This window comes from Gavialis gangeticus, unplaced genomic scaffold (assembly GCF_001723915.1).
Source record: "Gavialis gangeticus isolate Ggan-Ray unplaced genomic scaffold, GavGan_comp1, whole genome shotgun sequence".
Taxonomy (NCBI): Eukaryota; Metazoa; Chordata; order Crocodylia; family Gavialidae; genus Gavialis; species Gavialis gangeticus.
In genome coordinates this window covers 184576332-184583488 of record NW_017729032.1, presented here as the reverse complement: position 1 = coordinate 184583488, position 7157 = coordinate 184576332, and the positions used below count along the sequence as shown (strand labels likewise).

Here is a 7157-nt window from a genome sequence, read left to right as displayed (position 1 = left end):
CAGCAGAGTCTGCAGGTACAGGTGCATCTGTTTGGCTTCCTTCTGCTCCCCACGCTCCCCCTCACCACTCCCTGCTCAAGCAGGGATTCGCCCCTCCCCCTGCCTTACACAGACACCTCTCTGCATTAGCTAGCAAAGCACATGCTAGCTATGTCTGTGCTGTGGGAGACAGGACAAAAGCAGACAGGACAGTGTCAGCTTAGGGCTTTTTGGAGCTAAGCAACAGATAGCTGGTAATGTCCCTCTGTTCCTTCCTTGGAAAAAGCTGTTTAAGAAGAGCTTGAACTAATGAGAGAGGCTGTCTTGTTTTGTTTGATGGTCTGATAAATGCTAACAAATCCCTGTGTAACTCCCTGCTGTGTAACTCAATGATCTGTTATCAACAGTGAGGGGGGGGACCCCTCCCTAATCAGAACATCCTGCCGGGGCCTGGCCACACCCCACCTCAGCTTAGTACTGTAGAAGGGAAGGGAGGGCTGCTCTAGTGCCCCAGACAGTTACAAACTGGTTTAGCCTAGCCAGGTTAGATTAAGTTGCAAAGATTGAATCAATTTAGGCTCAGGCTTTTTGAATGTCTGTCCCTAGCCTGGAAGTCCCTCCCCCCTTGTTGAGGAGGGAATTCTCACAGCCTGAACCTGGGCATCTTCCAGAACCTTTATAGGACCTTAATATTCCATTGTTGAGCTTGTTCTGTTTTCTAGGGAGTTTGTTCTATTGCACATAATTTTATTTTAATATTTTTTATTTGTCTTTATGGTTTATCTCATTTTATTTTAAGCTACCTTGAGACTCTTTTGAGATGGCACATATTTCTAATAAATATACAAACATACAAATAAATTACTCAGCCTTTTCAATATTGACTTGGAGGATGGACTTGAGTGAACACTTACTACATTTGTGCATGACAGCAAACTAGATGGGATATAGCAGACATTTTAAAGCAGAGGTGGGCAATTATTTAGACTGGCAGCCCATTTACTGAGTTTTGGTGACCTGTAAAGGGCCACACCTCTCTTTCTCTCCCCCTTCCCCTCCCCCACCTTCCAACCATCCTTCCCTCCTGGACCTGCGATGAGTGCAGAAGGCTGAACACAGCTTTAGTACTCCCCCTTAGTCCAGACTCTGCGTGTCCACAGGCAGCAGCTGCTGGGTCAGGGCTGTAGGTGCAGCAGGGAGGATGGGGGGCAGGGTGTGCTACAACTATAAGCTATGACCAGCATGGAAGCCTCAACCCACTTGAAGCTGTAGCATGCCTTGCCCTCCCCCACCCTTTCTCCTACCACCCAGAGCCTTGACTCAGCAGCTGCTGGTCAGATATGGACAGTTGTGGATGTGGCTGTGGCCAGCAGCTGCCAGGTCTGGATTCAGAGGGTGGGGGAGAGGGTGTCCTACAGCTGTGGGCATGCTTCCACTTCTGTGCTGGAGGCACTTCCTGGTTCATCACCAAGCATGTAGGAGGCCCTGATGCGCTCCTGTGGGATGCTCCATCTGCCCTACCATCACAGTATTAATGAGCCACGCCTGGTACCTTGAAGTATGTAGAAAAAACATTTAAAGCTGTGTCTATGGCCAAATCGCTGATTCTCTAAACCAGCATCAAATATTCAGATTTGTATTTGGCCGAATCAAATCAGGACAGTGATCCACAGTGGACCAAATCTAAATCTGAATCCAATACGGCCTGTTTTGCACACCCCTAGAATCCAGCCTGTAGGCTATATTTTATCCACCCCTGCTTTAAAGGGCAGGGTTTGGATTCAAAGTGGCTTTGATCATTTGGTAAAAAATGAATAGGAGGACACTGAATGAAGGCAAGTGAAATGAAACGCAACGGGAAGGAACAAACAAATGCACAGGTACAAAATGGAGTATGGTTGGCTAAGCTCAAGTACTAAAGAAAAGTATCTGGGGATTACAGTTGATCACAAAGTGAATGAGTCAAAAGAATGATGTTGCTGCAAAAGAACTTCTAGTATACTGAAATGTCTTAGCAGCAGCATCATGCACCAGACAAAGGATTTGATTTTTCCACTCTACTCAGCACTGGTAAGGCCTCACCTGGAGAACTGTGTTGTACTTCGTGTGCTGTGCACAACATTGGAAAGGAGAAGTGGAGAGCAACAAAAATTATCAGTGGTCAAGAAAACATGGCATAAGAGGTAAAGTTTGAACAAATGGGACTATTTATACTAGACTATTTATACTAGAGGAAAGAAAGCTTGGGGGTACAGGGGGGGCATTTAGTAATAGTCTTCAAATATAACACCAATTAAAAATAAAACCTGATACAGAAAGGATTAATGATTAATTGTTCTCTGTGTCCACTGTACTTTAGACAGATATTTGTCTGGGATGCTATAGACAGGGATGATCCCACCATGAGTAGGTCAGACTAAATGACTTCTTCAGGTTTCTTTCCATCCCTCTTTTCCTGCAATTTTACATTTTGTACATGTAGTAAAGGTTAAAAAAAGGGTGAAATAGGCATAAAACAGCTCTTAATTATGAAGCTAATTTGCTTCTGGTTGGTTATAGAGAAGTGTATTCAGCTAAAAATAAACAGCTACAATAAAAGTTTACTTAGCTAAAATAAAAACATTAGACAAAACTATTGTTGTTTTGTCAAAAATGGCAAAACACAGCGCTGTCAAGCTTTATAGTCTCTGGAAGAATGTACATTAAAGGAGTATGCTTCAGAGACAAATTGAACCTAATTCTTTCTTTGCTCACAAGGCTAGGAGGAAATGATAGCAGCTTCCTTCACAAGTGCGCCATTCGCAACGTAAACACCACTGGAGTGCTGTGAACAGAACAAAGATCTGCTACCATACATTTGATAGGAACTGGTACGACATGTGGAGAGCCTTATCTTCCCCCTTCATTCTACCAGGAAAGAGAAAAATTAAATAAAAGTAAAGTATGCCAGGTAATAATTCTGATTATGTAGAACTACAGTGCCCTTTGAGTGGGCAAAAAGATTTATTGTATGCTGATGATGCTCATTAACTAAACTCACAGAATTGGGCCCGAAAAGTATAAATACTTAGCAACATCTGATGAAGAGATCACCCTTATTAGGCAAACACCTCCCTTAATAGAATATTCTTTATAATAAAATGGAGAACAATTTTTCTGTCCGTTTGTTAGATGTGTTAAGCAAACTATTTGTCTGCCAGAAATGCTGTTTTCAATGTATGTGAAGAGCTAAAAATGTAAAATTTTATAAGATGACTACTAGGTAGACTTTTTTTTAAACTGACAAGATTGGGGTTTTTACCTTAAGTTAATGTTTAAATATGCCTGTTCTCTCATATTATTGAATCCAAAAAATTGATGTGTAAACCAGTTTAACAAAGAGCAAAAGAGTATGTACTGGAGACGGTGGGTTAGATTTGTTTTACAAAGCATTTCATTACTGATTTAAAACCAAGTTTAAATAATAAGAAGTGAAAGCATTGTCTTCAACTACTATATTTCATTATTGCTGCCAGCTTCCTGAAATAGGAAACTAGTGAATGGTGATATAACTTAAAGAAAGAAAATATTTTCTTTGTGTGCCACAGAAAAACTATCAAGCCATTAGGAACATTTTTGGGATGATATTTTTAAAACAACCTTAAAATATTCCAAACTATACTAATTATAAGCTAGCAGTTAGACCTAATTAGAAGTTTCTAGGCAGCTTAAGTGCACACTTTCTGCTAGAAGGCAATAAACAAAAGCCAGGGACAGACATTCAGTTTCTCAAGGGGGAGTCCCAGCTCTCTCAGGAGAAACAAGTGTACACAAGTTCATAGTTTTTCTCCCAGAGTAAAAGTGGCCACTCAAAGAGAAAAATAACTCAGAAACAACCTGAGTGAAGTGGCTGTCTGGACAATATCTCCCAGGAGACAGAACCTCTGTGCAGGCAGAAAAATACTGACAAGCTGTCCTTAGGGAGGAGCTCCAACCAGTACGGCCAGGTGAAGTCATGATGGGAAGCTTTAGGCAAAGATTGTAAAATGAATCAGACTGCAAAATGCTTCTCTGAGTTCAGCCATTTAATTGACTCACTTGAGTCTCAAAACAGGCACAAGCTATGTCAAAGAAAGAATAATGTTTAATAACAACAATGCTGAGAAACGTTCTGCTCTTAACAAGACTTGTAGTGTAGGCTGTAGGCTAAAACAGTATTCTCCTTAGTGTCCCTGAGGGTTTAGTACTTTGTGCCACTCACCAGGCCTTATGAGATATATTCCTAACATGACATATTACCTGTCATCTCTTATAGCCTCACTCATCTAAGACACTCCAAAACACACATACCTTTATTAACCTGAATAGCTCCGGAGGGAAAAATATAACATGTTAATGGTCTTTCCCTCTCTACGAGGGCAGATTTAATATACTTAAGTATGTGGTCAGACCTCAGAACATATTTAAAGGGGTGCTCTCTAGTGGAAAGCAGAGTCAATGATTCTGTCAAGCATACTGTCCTAGCCATTTTAGGCTCACATCATCATCAATTTATGTTTGCTCAGTCTGAACCTAACAGATAAATATTTCAAACTTGTGTAGAACTCACAGTAAAATGAAAGGTATTCTGTTACAAAAAATCGACTAAAGGCTACATGGTAGAAACCCTAATAAAAAAGGAGATGCTATGCAGTTCATTTTCTTATTTACAAAACATTGATCTTTCTAAGAGATATGTTATTTAGTGCCCTTACTGACACACTAGGGTAAAACAGTGCAGAATGCTTCAATAAAATAGTATGCTCCTTTGTCTACTTTGGAGAATGGGGAAAGCCTCACTGGGCATGTCTACACATGCAATTAATGCACGTGAATACATCCTGGAGCTTAAAGCTTTGGAGTTTATTGCTCCTGGGTGTGCCATTTGAACTTGTGCATGGGAGCAGTAAACTCTGGAGCAAGAAGCTCCAGAGTTTATTCATGCACAGCACATTGAGATGGGTCAGAGCACCCCAGTTGGCAGGGAGCCCTGGCGGTCAGCCTATCAACTCAGGTCTGCTCCCCCTAGCTCAACATGCTGTGGAGGGGCTGGCTGGGGCACAAGGGTGCTTCAAGGTGGGGCTAGCCAGCAGGCAGCCACTGCACTGAAACACTCTTATGTCCCAGCCAGCTGGGACAATGTCTACATATGTGCTGCTGAGGGAGTTTTTTACTCTGCAGCAGTAAAATAAATATAGTACTTGTATTTACAAGCATGATAGTATTTGTATTTACAAGTACTTACAAGTACTATCCTGCTGCTGAGTAAAAAACTCAGCATCAGCACATGTGTAGACACTGTCCCAGCTGGCTGGGGCACAAGGGTGTTTCAGTGCGGCGGCTGCCTCCCGGCTAGCCCCACACTGCTGTAAATAATAATAAATTAGCTTACTCCAGCCTAATAGGGGAACACATGTAGATGCAAGCTGTTTACTGAACAGCTAATTAGAACTGTGCAACAAATGTTCCGTGTAGGTGCAACCACTGCTACCAGTCTTCAGAATCTAAATTATTTAACTTTGGGGCTCTAAGATGGTACAGATCACACAGACTAGGACTTAGCAGTTACCACCCTGGAAACAAAGCATTATGGAGGGAAGATTCCTGGCTATGGATTAAAATCCCTGGAGAGAGAGATTGTATCCAGAGAATCTGACTATCTCTAGGGAACACTGCAAAACCTCTCTTAAACAAATGTGTCCCTCTATGAAAAGACTGACATATCACTGAAATCCCTCTAGCTGGAGACTTTAATAAATCAGCAGATATATAAATATTTGATACAAACACATTACTCTGCACGAGTCATGCACTCCACTGAACCTACTGGAAACTCCATTACTCCTGTGGAAAATAGCTTGGATCCTACACTGGTAGGAAGCAGTATGAAAACCTAAGATACTTATGTATCTAAAGGGGAATGCAGGGCGTTGGGCCTGTAAGAAAAAGGGCCCAGAAAGCTGGCAGTGGCCTTGAGAGGCCAGGTAGGACAAGAACTTTGAAGAATAAGAGGGTTTGAAAGAAAGAAGGCTTTTTTTCATATATCCTCTCAAAATCCACAGATCTAATTACATAACATGCAGTTTAGGTATAAAAGATTTTCTATCTTTAGTCCTGAAGAAATCCTGAAAACATAATTTGATCAAAACACCTTCTATGTAGAACTTTATGTACACCAGTGGTGTCCAATCTTTTTGGCAGACGTGCCACAGATTAGCTACTCTGATCCCCTTCTTCTGCCTCATCTTCTGCTTTGCTTTCTGCTCCCTATTCATGTACTCCATGCCTGATTTCCTCTGTTTCTGCTTCCTGCCCTGTGCTTTCTGCCTGATCTCCTGCTCTGCTTCTGCTTCTGTTTCCTGACCTATGAGCTGCTGTGTTGCTTGCCCCCTCCCTGATCTCCCAGGTACCACGTCAGAGGCTGCCTGTGCCACTAGTGGCATTCATGCCACAGACTGGCCATTTAACCTACACAGTCAAAAAGATGCTGCTAGAATTTAGGTAGCATTCATAAGCTTACATACTTAAGACAAACTCAGGGATTTAATCAAATAGCAGAATTATGTCTCCAGGAGCTCAATGTCTGCTCTTTATGGCAGCAGAGACTCACATTAGTACTTCTGCGGTCCAACAAATGCTGTTTCAATGAGTAAGCAAAAAGAGAGCATTCTTCCTAGCTGAGACAGTAGGATTTTGCTCAGTTTGATTCCATAAAAACTTACAATTCTCTATATATATATAAAAGCCTTAATCTGTCTGTCTGTAACGCATTATATGCACTCTGTTTTGCTGACTGAAACAACCAATCAGAGTGCTCCAAGAGTGTTTGGACAGGAGACGGCGCAGTGGAGCGCTGCCATGACGGCAGATGCACAAGTCACGGAGTGGGGGGGAGGGAGAGGCCAGTGCTGCTGGCCTCACCTCCTACCCCCACTCTGCTGCCTGCAAGTGGTGGCACCAGAGCGGGGGGGAGGGGGAGAGGAGGGGAGGAGCCGGCTTGTTCTGCCCCTCCCCAGACTGGATGATAAGTAGGGGCAGGGCTGCATGTGGGGGACATGGAGAAGCGGGGCCCCGACAAAAGCCAGCAGGGAGGGGGAGGGAGGCAGGGAGAGAGGCTACTGCTGCTCCCCAGCAACAGCCCTGAATCGGGGGGGGGGGGG

General features: G+C 42.9%; 1 protein-coding gene across 8 annotated transcripts in view; it reads right to left on the bottom strand.

The window, feature by feature from the left end:
- The window catches only part of CNKSR2 (connector enhancer of kinase suppressor of Ras 2), a 476383-nt gene that overhangs the window by 80205 nt on the left and 389021 nt on the right, over nucleotides 1-7157 (bottom strand). The gene's annotated exons all lie outside the window — the stretch shown is intronic.